A 13350-nucleotide genomic window follows, 5' to 3' on the forward strand; every position below is an offset into this window, starting at 1 on the left:
CCTTAGTAAGCGGAGTTTGTCATGCGCAGTGGCTCCCCCATACCAGACTATCAGAGAGGAACAAATCACAGATCTGATGACAGCATTAAAGAATAAGATCAGCAAATTCTTAGACAAACCATATCTTTTCAGCTGACACAGGAAGAACACCCTCTGTTGTGCTTTTCTTAAAACAGCATCCACGTTTTTCCCCCATTTAAGATCATGAGACATGATAACACCAAGGAATTTGGTCTCTGTGACCCTAAGAACCACTTCGTCATGGATGTAGATTGGAAGTATCTCATGTTGATCTTTCCTAAAATTCACAACCATCTCAGCAGTTTTTTTAGTGTTGAGTACAAGATTATTGGCTTTACACCAGTCACATATTCTTTCCACCTCTCTCCGATACAAGTCTTCAGCATTTCCCCTGATGAAACCAATCAGTGTCATATCATCGGCAAATTTCAAGATTTTTACTGAGTCTGCTGAAGAGATGCAATCATTCGTATAGAGAGAAAACAGTAACGGTGACAAAACACACCCCTGAGGTGCCCCGATGTTTGTGACCAAGGTGTCCGAAGTGAATGGTCCAACTTTTACACTCTGTATCCTGGCTGTCAGGAAGTTATAAATCCACAAGCATAAGTTGAGAGGGACTCCAAGAGCTACCATTTTCTTATGAAGTAAATTCGGATCAATGGTATTGAACGCTGAGCTAAAGTCCATGAAAAACAGCTGTACAACAACTCTTTAAACCAATGAAGGCTAAAAAAAGCTAATAAATACCAGTGGATCCCATGGATTATTAAGTTAGGATCCTGTGACACACAGTTTATTCATCGCTTTTTCAGTGCTTTTAGGATACAACTTTTCCTCCTCATTGATCACTTTAGTCGTAACAGTGCCGGCTCTAGGTTTTCGTGGGCCCAGCACGACAGAGTCTCAGTGGGCCCCTTAAACCTATACTATAATGCATGATGTACAGATACGTCAAAGAAATATAGGTATAGTACAATGCCAAAGATTTCACTTCTTTTATTACATGAGTGATATCTATTGTAAATTCTACAATAGCTCTGAAATCGGACAGTATAGTCATCCATACAATATTATGGCCACGACGTAGTGCTCCATACAGTATAATGAGCTCCATATATTTCTCCATACAGTATTAAGGACACCACACAGTTCTTCAGACAGAATAATGAGCCCCATATATTCCTCCTTACAGTACCATGGGCACCACATAGTGCTCAATATAGAATAATGAGCCCCTCATATTGCTCTATACAGCAAACTTTTTCTAAGTTATTTTAAAAGCATAAATTCAAAAATAAAATAATTAAAAACAAGTCCATACAATTGTCATCACAAAACAGCTGTACAACAACTCTTTAAACCAATAAAGGCTAAAAAAGCAAATAAATACCAGTGGATCCCATGGATTATTAAGTTAGGATCCTGTCACACACAGTTTATTCATTGCTTTTTCAGCCTTCTTAGGATAACAATTTTTCCTCCTCATTGATCACTGATAGTCGTAACAGTGCCGGCTCTAGGTTTTCCTGGGCCCAGGGTGACAGAATCTCAGTGTGCCTCTTAACTAGTGTTGAGCGATACCACCCGATACTGAAAAATATCGGATCGGAATGGATCGGCCGATCTAAAAAAAGTATAGAGTATCGCCGATTCCGATCCCGGAAGTCCCATTCAAGTCAATGGAACAGAAATATCGGAATAAAAAAACCCTTTTTTTCCCTGTAGGTTAATTCTACATGAAGAAAAACAACTAATAATAATGTAGAATGTATTGTGGGAGGTGTAGGAGATATTAAAGCCATAGAGGTTTAGCCCAATCAAATGGAATAGCAGTAATTTTTTTTTTTTTTTTAAAGACGTTCGTAGTTACAAAGATATTGACTATGTTAAAGTCTTTAATATTTTGTCAGATATGTATGTTTCACTACTTCCATGCTCTTCACCTTCTTTTTTACTTCTCCCACACTTTCTCCTTCATCATCCTCAGCAGCATCTTTTTCATCAACTTCTTCTTCACCTTATTCATCTTCTTCTTCTTCTTCTTCACCTTCTTCCTATTTTTTTTTTTTTTTACATTCTTCATATTCTTCTTATTCAACTATTATTCTTCTTCATATTCTACTTCTTCATCTTCTTCCTATTCTTCTTCATCATATTCTTATTTGTGTCAGGCATTTCTGTAGTTATAATCTATAAAAGTTTGAAGATTACACCTTCCGTTCAGCCTGTCACAAAAGATTTACAACAGGATTTGTCCGCGTTCAGTTTGGCCTGCAGCAGCAGGCCTTTTCCAGGGGCAAAACGAGGAGGAACGGCCTCACCCCCATACACTGCTTAGTCTTCTTCTGCTTATAAATTAGATATCATTTGCTCAGATTTTTAATCTTATGCTTAATGTTCTTCTGCTTTTGGTTTTTATGCTTCTTGTTCTTCTGTCTCTTGTTGTTCTGCATCTTGGTGGTTGTCTTCAAGTTCTTTGTCCTCTTGGTCATCTTCTTCAGGGTCATCTTTTCGGTATTCTTCTGTGTGGTCTTCAGGGTCATCGTCTTCAGGGTCATTGTCAGGGAGAACCAGAGTGAGAATCAAAAACCATTTCCAAAAGCTTGAACTTGGAAAAGTAGCAGAAGGTACAAGAAGGCTGAGGAACTGCCGAGAACCAGCTGACGGTACTGGAACCCTGATGGGTAGCAGAAGGAACAATAGCAAATGAAACTAGCGAGGACCAGTTGACAGTGCTGGAACCCGGAGGGGCAGAAGAAGGAACAAGAGCCAATGGCACAACTGTGGACCAGCTGACGGTGCTGGAACACGGTTACTAAGCAGGAGGTACCTGTGCTACAAAGCAGTACCAAGGACCAGCAGACGTTGCTGGAACTCGGATACCAAGAAGGAGGCACCTAGGCCAAAGGCTCTGCCGAGAACCAGCTGACGGTGCTGGAACCCGGATGGGTAGCAGAAGGTACCCATAATCAACAAAGTTGCAAGGCTGCGAGCAGGATGCAGTTACCGAATGCCACAGTCCAACAGGGGGTGCTTGTCCTATTGGCACTACGGAACCAGCCTTTAGTACCAGAACTCGCAGCCCACAAAGGAAGCACCGAAACTGCAGGCACCATAGACTCGGCTAACCCAACTGCAACACGACAGGACAACGTATTGGTGGCAAAGTGACATTGACACTACCCAGAAACAGCAGGCGTGCTGGAACCAGGCTGGGCAGGAGGGAGTACCCGTGCCAAAGACACTGCCGAGAACCAGCTGGCGGTGCTGGAACCCGGATGGGTAGCAGAAGGAACAAGAGCCAATGGCACAACTGTGGACCAGCTGACGGTGCTGGAACACGGTTTCTAAGCAGGAGGTACCAGTGCGTTAAAGCACTACCAAGAACCAGCAGACGTTGCTGGAACTCGGACACCGAGAAGGAGGCACCTCGGCCAAAGGCTCTGCCGAGAAACAGCTGACGGTGCTGGAACCCGGCTGGGCAGGAGGGAGTACCCATGCCAAAGACATTGCCGAGAACCAGCTGATGGTGCTGGAACCCGGATGGGTAGCAGAAGGTACCCATAATCAACAAAGTTGCTGTGACGGACTCAGCTCCAGCTGAGCCCATTTTTTGAGTGGACCCTCTGGGTCGTGGCACCCACCCACCGAGAGCGAGCTGACCTTGTGAGAATCCACCCCCTATACAGGGAGTGTCAGGGGCAAGACCAAGGGGGTGAGCCACCACGACTGCTGGGACCAGACGGCCAGCTCAGGGGACACTAGACTAGTGTCTGACGACAAGGACGAGCAGGAAGCAAGACGAGACTAGACGTAGGTGCAAGGTATCTTCATTAGAATAACACAGGATCACATACAGAGTAAACAAGCAAAACGTGCAAGGTGCGCGCGTGGGCTCGCCAAGGTCCATAACATGGTACGTGCCAGGTGGCACGCCTAGGCACAGGTAATGGCATGATGGGATCGGACTCCGGACTGCTGGCAAACCGACAGGGTCCAGGAATCAGGCTGCGGACGTCAGCTCCGGACATCAGGCCGTAGTCATCTGGTTCCGGACCTCTGGCAACGGTCGGCAGGTTCCGGGCATCCGGCAGGCAAACCAGTGTTCAGGCAAGGAGGCACGACAGATATCCAAGCAGGGTGCGTGTTTAGGGAACACGCCAAGGTCCAAGGCTAGGTGCGTGTGTAGGGGACACGCCAGGGTTCAAGGCTAAGTGCGTGTGTAGGGGACACGCCAGGGTTCAAGGCTAGGTGCAAGGCAAGGTGCGTGTGTAGGGGACACGCCAGGGTTCAAAGCCAGGTGCGTGTGTAGGGGACACGCCAAGGTTCAAAAACGAGACAGGGTGCGTGTGTAGAGCCACACCAAAGCATAGGATAAGAAAGAGTGCGTGTAGAGACACGCCAAGGCACAAGGTACAAGACAGAGTGCGTGTAGAGACACGCCAAGGCACAAGACAGGGTGCGTGTGTAGAGCCACGCCAGGGTCCAAGGTACAAGACAGAGTGCGTGTAGAGACATGCCAAGGTTCAAGGCAGGGTGCGTGCTAAGAGCCACGCCAGGGTTCAAGGCAGGGCTGCGTGCTAGGAGCCACGCAGAGACGCACACCTCACTGGCCAATGCACACGGCTGTAACGCCAGCACGAGGCATGACTAAGGCACAGGAGGCGGGCAAAGGAACCTTCGTGCTAGGAACCACGCCAGGTTCAGGGCAGGGTGCGTGCTAGGAGCCACGCCAGGGTTCAAGGCAGGGTGCGTGCTAGGAGCCATGCCAGGGCACAAGGAAGGGCTACGTGCTAGGAGCCACGCAGGGGGCAAGCCACACTGGCCAGTGCACACGGCTGTACACAAACACGTGGCACTTACCACGGCACAGGAGACGGCCAAGGGGAACCCATACTGGGGTTCAATGCAAGGACAAGGCAGGGAGCAAGGCAAGGAACACAAGCAGAAACAGAGCCAGGTCAGAGCGAGGACAGAGTCTAGCAGCGGAGCGTAGGCAGAAGCTCAAAGCCGGGCCAAGGGAAGACCTTGGGACTAGACATAGAAACGAGCACTAAGGAGAGGAGAAATGGTGCGTGTGCCAGGGAGCACTACAGAGCACCATAGGAGAGAGCGAAGCAGAGCAAGCAAAGACTGAGACCATAGGGAGGAACACAAAGCAAGGAATTGCAAGGAAGAGAACACAGGGAGGACTACAAGTCAAAGCATAGCAAAAGCAAGACATGGCAAAACAGGCGAGGCAGAGAACACAGGAAGGACTACAAGTCAAAGCATAGCTAAGGCGAGACATAGCAAAACAGACTAAGACAAAGAACAGCAGAAGGACTACAAGGCAAAGCAAGGCAAAGACAAACATGGCACGAGAGACAACACAAGACAAGAGGCGGAATACGAGCACGGAGCGTGTGCAGAGACGCACTACAGAGCAAAGTGCAAGGGCACAGAATAGAGGGAGCAACCCCACAGACCCAGAACCTTGCAGGGAAGCAACACAATAATCAGGCCCTGAGCATAGGAAGAGGCGGCCTGATATAGGGCATAGCACCTCCTCCTCCAGGTCAGGACCAGGGGAGCACTTCCGGGATTCTAGACATGACGAGATGATAGCAGAACCAGACAGTGCAGGATCTTAGGAAACATCACATGATCAGGGTTTCAGACATGACGAGATGATCACCGAACCAACCAGTGCAGGATCCTAGGAAGAACACATGATCCGGGATTCTAGACATGACGAGATGATTGCAGAACCAGACAGTGCAGGATCTTAAGAAACGTCACATGATCAAGGACTCCAGACATGACTAGAAGATCACAGAAGGCAGAGCAGAAACGCAGGCATCCTGCAGCTCAGACATGAGGTGAGTCTGCACACTGCTCTAGGGAACATGCAGGACAGCAGACAAAACATGCGCATGCACATCGCTCCAGGAGTTCTTGAGACAAACAGACATGGCGGACGTGACAGTTGCAAGGCCGCGAGCAGGACGCAGTTACCGAATCCCATAGTCCAACAGGGGGTGCTTGTCCTATTGGCACTATGGAACCAGCCTTTAGTACCAGAACCCGCAGCCCACATAGGAAGCACCGAATCTACAGGCACCATAGACTCGGCTAACCCGACCGCAACACGACAGGACAACGTATCGGTGGCAAAGTGACGTTGACACTACCCGGAAACAGCAGGCATGCTGGAAACAGGCTGGGCAGGAGGGAGTACCCGTGCCAAAGACACTTCAGAGCAGCAACTGGCGATGTTGGAGCCCAGGGGTCAATCATGCAGCAGGGTGAGGCATACTTGGAGCGAGTTTTATATTGGTTGTACACAACTACTGATTGTAACCGTGCTCCACTTCGGCCTTTGGCTCTACTGTCTCTAGTATTTCCCCTGGCCTCCAACCCCGCCAGTTGCTGCTCTGAAGTGTCATCTGCACAATCCACACTTGTTCCTGGGTTACAGGGGTTCAGTCACGTCAGTTGATTCCATGATGTGTGTCCGGCAAGGTCTCCTGCTCTGTCCACATTCCCACTACTAGTAATGGGAATGGGGACAGAGCAGGAGACATTGCTGGACACAAATCAGGGGATCAACTGACGTGACTGAGCCCCAGTAACACAGGAACAACTGTGGATTGTGCAGACGACACTTCAGAGCAGCGACTGGCGGGGTTGAAGGCCAGGGGAAATACTAGAGACAGTAGAGCAAGAGGCCGAAGTGGACCACGGTTAAAAATCAGCAGTAGTGTGACGGTGTAGGCAGCAGGAGACTTTGCCATTCACACAGCAGGGGAGCAGCTGGCGTTACTGAACCCCACAGACACTGGAGCGAGTGTTTCTATCTGTGCGGACGGCACTTCCAAGCTACAACTGGCTGTGTTGGAGCCCAGGATCAATGCTCCGAGCAGGCTGAGGCCTACTTGGAGCAAGTAGAAAATAAGATGTTGCGTGATTTTGGAGGCAGCAGGAGACTTTGCCATCCGCACAGCAGGGGAACAGCTGGCGTTACTGAACCCCACAGACACAGGAGCGAGTGTTTCTATCTGTGCGAACGGCACTTCCAAGCTACAACTGGCTGTGTTGGAGCCCAGGATCAATGCTCCGAGCAGGCTGAGGCCTACTTGGAGCAAGTAGAAAGTAAGATGTTGCGTGATTTTGGAGGCAGCAGGAGACTTTGCCATCCGCACAGCAGGGGAACAGCTGGCGTTACTGAACCCCACAGACACAGGAGCGAGTGTTTCTATCTGTGCGGACAGCACTTCCAAGCTACAACTGGCTGTGTTGGATCCCAGGATCAATGCTCCGAGCAGGCTGAGGCATACTTGGAGCAAGTAGAAAATAAGATGTTGCGTGATTTTGGAGGCAGCAGGAGACTTTGCCATCCACACAGCAGGGGAACAGCTGGCGTTACTGAACCCCACAGACACAGGAGCGAGCGTTTCTATCAGTGCAGACGACACTTCCAAGCTACAACTGGCTGTGTTGGAGCCCAGGATGAAGCATGCACAGCGTCGGACTGGAACACCTTGGGCCCACCAGAGAAAATCATTCTTGGGGCCCACTATGTAGCTGCATAGAGTTAAATACCAGACCACCAATTATGCGGTAAAACACGCTAATATCCGTGTATAATATAAGGTTGTACATGTCTTAATTATGTAGCAGGAGTTGGGGTAGCCCCCTCATAGAATATAAAGCAGCCCCCTCACATAGTATAATGCAGCCATCTCATAGAATATAATGCAGCCATCTCATAGAATATAATACTGCCCCCCTCATAGGGAATAATGCACCCCCTCATAGGGTATAATACTGCCCCCCTCATAGGGTATAATGCTGCCCCCCTCATAGGGAATAATGCACCCCCTCATAGGGTATAACGCTGCCCCCTCATAGGGTATAATGCTGCCCCCTCATAGGGTATAATACTGCCCCCCTCATAGGGTATAATACTGCCCCCCTCATAGGGAATAATGCACCCCCTCATAGGGAATAATGCACCCCCTCATAGGGTATAATGCTGCCCCCTCATAGGGTATAATACTGCCCCCCTCATAGGGTATAATACTGCCCCCCTAATAGGGTATAATACTGCCCCCCTCATAGGGTATAATACTGCCCCCCTCATAGGGAATAATGCTGCCCCCCTCATAGGGTATAATGCTGCCTCCTCATAGGGTATAATGCACCCCCTCATAGGGAATAATGCTGCCCCCTCATAGGGTATAATGCACCCCCTCATAGGGTATAATGCACCCCCTCATAGGGAATAATGCACCCCCTCATAGGGTATAATGCTGCCCCCTCATAGGGTATAATGCACCCCCTCATAGGGTATAATGCTGCCCCCCCTCATAGGGTATAATGCTGCCCCCTCATAGGGTATAATACTGCCCCCCTCATAGGGTATAATGCTGCCCCCCTCATAGGGTATAATGCTGCCCCCCTCATAGGGAATAATGCTGCCCCCCTCATAGGGAATAATGCTGCCCCCTCATAGGGTATAATGCTATATAGATATATAGATATAGAGTTAGATAGATATAGATAGAAAGATAGATGTAGAAATAGATAGATATAGAGATAGATAGTAGATAATGGATAGAAAGTAGATAATGGATAGATATAGATAGAAAGATTCATAGAGATAGATAGAAATAGATAGAGATAGATATAAAGAAAGATATAGAAAGAAAGATAGATAGATCGATAGGTAGATAGATATAGAGATAGATAGAAATTAGATAATGGATAGATAGATAGATAGCTATAGATAGAAAGATCTAGAGATAGATAGATATATAGATAGAGATAGATAATAGATAGAGATATACAGATATAATAATAATATAGACATATATAGATAGATATAGAGATAAATATAGATAGATGGCTATAAATAAAAATAGATATAGAGCTATATATAGAGATAGATATAGAGATAATAGATATAGAGATAGATAGATAGATATAGAGATAGATATAGAGACAGATAGATATAGAAAGATAGATATAGAGATAGATATAGAGATAATAGCTAGATATAGAGTTAGAAAGATAGATAGATATAGAGAGAGATATAGAGATAGATAGAGATAGCTAGATAGATGGATAGATAGATATAGATAATAGAGATAATAGATAGATATAATAGATAGATATAGAGATAGATATAGAGATAGATGGATAGATCAATAGATAGATAGATAAAGAGAGAGATAGAGATAGAGATAGATAATGAGATATAGAGATAGATATAGAGATATAGTGTTAGATAGAAAGATAGATATAGAGATAGATAGATAGATATAGAGATAGATAGATATAGAGATAGATATGGATATAGAGATAGATAGATAGATAGATAGATATAGAGATAGATAGATATAGAGATAGATATAGAGATAATATATAGATAGATAGATATAGAGATAATATATAGATAGCTATAGAGAGAGATATAGAGATAGATATAGAGAGAAACAGATATAGATATAGAGATAGATATAGAGATAGATAGGTAGATAGATATAGAGATAATAGATAGATATAGAGATAGATATAGATATAAAGATAGATAGAGAGAGCGGTAGATAGAGAGAGAGATAGATATAGAGATAGATAGATACAGAGATCGATAAATAGATAGATAGATATAGATATAGATAATAGATAGAGATAGATAATAAATATAGAGATAACAGAGTAAGATAGAAAGATATAGAGATAGGTAGATATAGATAATAGAGATAGCTAGATAGATAGACATAATAGATATAGATAGATAGAAAGATAGATATAGAGATAGATGTAGAGATAGAAAGATAGATATAGAGTGATAGATAGATAGAGATAGATATAGATAATAGAGATAGATAGATAGATAGATAGATAGAGAAAGATAGATATAGAGATAGATATAGAGATAGAAAGATAGATAGATATACAGAGAGATATATTTAGAGATAGAGATAAATAGATAGATATAGAGATAATATATAGAGATAGATAGATATAGATATAGAGAGAGATAGATACAGAGAAAAGATATAGAGATAAATAGATAGAGAAAGAAAGATATAGAGATAGAGCGATAGATATACAGAGAGATAGATATAGAGATAGATAGAGATATATAGATAGATAGCTATAGAGAGAGATATAGAGATTGATATAGATATAGAGATAGATAGAGATAGAGATATAGAGATAGAGCGATAGATAGCGAGAGATATAGATATAGAGATAGATAGATACAGAGAAAAGATATAGATATAGATAACGGATAGATAAATAGATAGGTATAGAGATAGATAGATATAGATATTAGATAGAGATATATATAGATAAAGATAGATAGATATAGATGGTAGCTAGATAGATAATAAATATAGAGATAATAGATATAGAGATAGATAGAGTAAGATAGATAGATATAGAGATAGATAGACATCATAGCTAGATATAGAGATATATATAGAAAGATATAGAGATAGATAGATATAGAGATAGATGTAGAGATAGAAAGAAAGATATAAAGATAGAGCGATAGATAGAGATAGATATATAAATAGATAGAGATAATAGATAGAGATAGATAGATATAGATAATAGATAGAGATAGAAAGATAGATAGATATAGATAATAGAGATAATAGATAGAGATAGATAGATATAGATAATAGATAGAGATAGAAAGATAGATAGATATAAGAGAGATAGAGAGAGAGATATATAGAGATAGATAGAGAGAGACAGATAGAGAGAGCGAGAGAGATATAAAAAAAACAAAACACAATACTCACCTCTCCTCCTCGCTCCCACGCTGATTCCGGCAGCCGGTTTCAGTGTCAGGAGCTGCCCCCTCTGCCAGACACACAGCGGGTGCGCGGTGTAGTGACGTCATCGCGCACTGGCTGTGAGCCAGGAGCAGAGGGGACTGAGGGCGGCGCCGGCCCTGATGCAGAGCAGCTCACTGGGCTGGGGGCGGGGCCTCTGGGGGGTGGAGACCTGAAATGAGATTCACTGCTTCGCAGTGAATATTCATTTCTCTTTAGCAGCGGGGACAGGGGCTCCTGCCTCCTGACACCCGCTGCTGCTCCGCTGGCAGGGGCCCCCATAGCAGCTGCATGGTGTGCGACACACCACTGGCTGGGGGCCCCTGGAGCAGCGGGGGCCCTAGGCAACTGCTGGCCCTGTATGCCAGCAGGTGCCAGGGCCCACCAGATGCCAGGGCCCACCGGAGAATCCTCCGGTTCTCCGGTGGGCCAGTCCGACGCTGAGCATGCAGCAGGCAGAGGCCAACTTGCAGCTGGTTTTATAGAGGTTGTAGACTACTACTGATTGTAACCTTGCTCCACTATGGCCTCTGGCTCCACTGTCTCTAGTATTTCCCCTGGCCTCAAACCCCGCCAGTTACAGCTCTGAAGTGGCGTCTGCACAATCCACACTTGCTTTTGTGTTACTGTGGCTCAGTCACGTCAGTTGATCCCCTGATGTGTGTCTGGCAAGGTTTCCTGCTCAGTCCTCATTCACACTACTAGTAATGGGAATATGGACAGAGCAGGAGACCTTGCCAGACACACATCAGGGGATCAACTGACGTGACTGAGCTCCAGTAACTCAGGAACAAGTGTGGATTGTGCAGGCGCCACTTCAGAGCAGCAACTGGCGGGGTTGGAGGCCGGGGGAAAAACTAGAGACAGTGGAGCCAGAGGCCTAAGTGGAGCATGGTTAAAAATCAATAGTAGTTTGAATGTGGATGGAGCAGGAGACTTTGCCGTCTACACACCAGGGGACCAGCTGGCGTTACTGAACCCCACTAACACAGGAGCTAGTGTGTTTTTCTCTGGGAAGACGGCACTTCTGAACACCAACTGGCGTTGTTGGAGCCCAGGATGAGGCATGGAGCAGGTTGAGGCCTGATGTTGTTGGCATGTGGAGGCAGCAAGAGACTTTGCCGTCTACACAGCAGGGGAACAGCTGGCATTACTGAACCCCACTAACACAGGAGCTAGTGTGTTTTTCTCTGTGAAGACGGCACTTCTGAACACCAACTGGCGTTGTTGGAGCCCAGTATGAGGCATGGAGCAGGCTGAGGCCTGATGTTGTTGGCATGTGGAGGCAGCAGGAGACTTTGCCGTCTAAACAGCAGGGGAACAGCTGGCATTACTGAACCCCACTAACACAGGAGCTAGTGTGTTTTCTCTGTGAAGACGGCACTTCTGAACACCAACTGGCGTTGTTGGAGCCCAGGATGAATCATGGAGCAGACTGAGGCCTGATGTTGTTGGCATGTGGAGCCAGCAGGAGACTTTGCCGTCTACACAGCAGGGGAACAGCTGGCATTACTGAACCCCACTAACACAGGAGCTAGTGTGTTTTTCTCTGGGAAGACGACACTTCTGAATGCCAACTGGCGTTGTTGGAGCCCAGGTTGAGGCATGGAGCAGGCTGAAGCCTGATGTTTTAGGCATGTGGAGTAAGCAGGAGACATTGCCATCTACACAGAAGGGGAACAGCTGGCGTTACTGAACCCCACTAACACAGGAGCTAGTGTGTTTTTCTCTGTGAAGACTGCACTTCTGAACACCAACTGGCGTTGTTGGAGCCCAGGATGAGGCAGGGAGCAGGCTGAGGCCTGATGTTGTTGGCATGTGGAGGCAGCAGGAGACTTTGCCGTCTACACAGCAGGGGAACAGCTGGCATTACTGAACCCCACTAACACAGGAGCTAGTGTGTTTTTCTCTGTGAAGACGGCACTTCTGAACACCAACTGGCGTTGTTGGAGCCCAGGATGAATCATGGAGCAGGCTGAGGCCTGATGTTGTTGGCATGTGGAGGCAGCAGGATACTTTGCCGTCTACACAGCAGGGGAACAGCTGGCATTACTGAACCCCACTAACACAGGAGCTAGTGTGTTTTTCTCTGGGAAGACGACACTTCTGAACACCAACTGGCATTGTTGGAGCCCAGGTTGAGGCATGGAGCAGGCTGAGGCCTGATGTTTTGGGCATGTGGAGTCAGCAGGAGACATTGACGTCTACACAGCAGGGGAACAGCTGGTGTTACTGAACCCCACTAACACAGGAGCTAGTGTGTTTTTCTCTGGGAAGATGACACTTCTGAACACCAACTGGCGTTGTTGGGGCCCAGGTTGAGGCAGGGAGCAGGCTGAGGCCTGATGTTTTGGGCATGTGGAGTCAGCATGAGACATTGCCGTCTACACAGCAGGGGAGCAGCTGGCGTTACTGAACCCCACTAACACAGGAGCTAGTGTGTTTTTCTCTGGGAAGACTGCACTTCTGAACACCAACTGGCATTGTTGGA

This window comes from Dendrobates tinctorius, unplaced genomic scaffold (genome assembly GCF_039654945.1).
Source record: "Dendrobates tinctorius isolate UK_male_01 unplaced genomic scaffold, ASM3965494v1 ptg000129l, whole genome shotgun sequence".
Lineage (NCBI taxonomy): Eukaryota > Metazoa > Chordata > Amphibia > Anura > Dendrobatidae > Dendrobates > Dendrobates tinctorius.